The sequence below is a fragment of the Arachis ipaensis genome, chromosome B4 (genome assembly GCF_059453495.1).
Source record: "Arachis ipaensis isolate K30076 ecotype BB chromosome B4, ASM5945349v1, whole genome shotgun sequence".
Lineage (NCBI taxonomy): Eukaryota > Viridiplantae > Streptophyta > Magnoliopsida > Fabales > Fabaceae > Arachis > Arachis ipaensis.
In genome coordinates, this window is record NC_142439.1 from 38,999,268 (window position 1) to 39,000,694 (window position 1,427).

General features: G+C 37.5%; 1 non-coding gene across 1 annotated transcript; it reads left to right on the top strand.

Moving 5' to 3' along the window:
- The first annotated feature begins 406 nt into the window (after window positions 1-406).
- LOC148567252 (small nucleolar RNA R71) lies at window positions 407-514 on the top strand. The gene has a single exon (XR_015881610.1). It is a non-coding gene; the product is annotated as a small nucleolar RNA R71 (small nucleolar RNA).
- Window positions 515-1,427: the final 913 nt, after the last annotated feature.

Genomic DNA, 1,427 nt, shown 5'->3' on the forward strand with positions numbered 1-1,427 from the left:
TGTTTCCATAAGGTTCACCTAAGTAATTCACCTCTGCTATTGCAGGGTTTTCAGGATCATATGCTTCTTCTGTATAAGAAGCCTCTTGAGTACTGTTGGATGCAGCTTGCATTCCATTCAGACTCTGAGAAATCATATTGACTTGCTGAGTCAATATTTTGTTCTGAGCCAATATGGCATTCAGAGTATCAACTTCAAGAACTTCCTTCTTCATAGGCGTCCCATTACTCACAGGATTCCTCTCAGAAGTGTACATGAACTGGTTATTAGCAACCATGTCAATGAGTTCTTGAGCTTCTGCAGGCGTTTTCTTTAGGTGAATGGATCTACCTGCAGAAGTATCCAATGACATCTTTGATAACTCAGATAAACCATCATAGAATATATCCAGGATGGTCCATTCTAAAAGCATGTCAGAAGGACACTTTTTGGTCAACTGTTTGTATCTTTCCCAAGCTTCATAGAGGGATTCACCATCTTTTTGTTTGAAGGTTTGAACATCCACTCTAAGCTTGCTCAGCTTTTGAGGAGGAAAGAACTTGGCTAAGAAAGCCGTGACCAGCTTATCCCAAGAGTTCAGGCTGTCTTTAGGTTGAGAGTCCAACCATATTCTAGCTCTATCTCTTACAGCAAAAGGGAAAAGCATGAGCCTGTAGACTTCAGGATCTACTCCATTAGTCTTAACAGTATCACAGATCTGCAAGAATTCAGTTAAGAACTGAAAAGGATCTTCAGATGGAAGTCCATGAAACTTGCAGTTCTGCTGCATCAGAGAAACTAGCTGAGGTTTCAGCTCAAAATTGTTTGCTCTAATGGTAGGAATGGAGATACTTCTTCCATGTAAATTGGAATTAGGTGCAGTAAAGTCACCAAGCATTCTCCTTGCATTATTGTTGTTGGGTTCGGCTGCCATCTCCTTTACTTGTTCGAAATTTTCAATAAGGTTGTCTTTGGATTGTTGTAATTTAGCTTCTCTTAGTTTTCTCTTTCAGAGTCCTTTCAGGTTCTGGATCAGCTTCAACAAGAATGTCTTTTTCTCTGTCCCTGCTCATAAGAAAGAGAAGAGAAAAAGAAAAGAAGAGAAATCCTCTATGTCACAGTAAAGAGGTTCCTTATTGTTAGTAGAAAAAGAAAAGGAATAGGGGTGAAGAAGAATGAAGAATCCAAACACAAGGGTAAGGATAGGAGCAGAGATGAGGAGATGTTAGTAGATAAATAAATAAATAGAATAGGATGGGAGAGGGAGAATTTTCAAAAATAATTTTTGAAAAAGAGTTAGTGATTTTCGAAAATAGTTTTTGAAAAAGGTTGGTAATTTTCGAAAATTAAAATCCAAAATTAAAAAGAAGTTTTGAAAAAGAGAGGGAGATATTTTCGAAAATTGGAGAGAGAGAGTTAGTTAGTTAGTTTTGAAAAAGGTAAGAAAC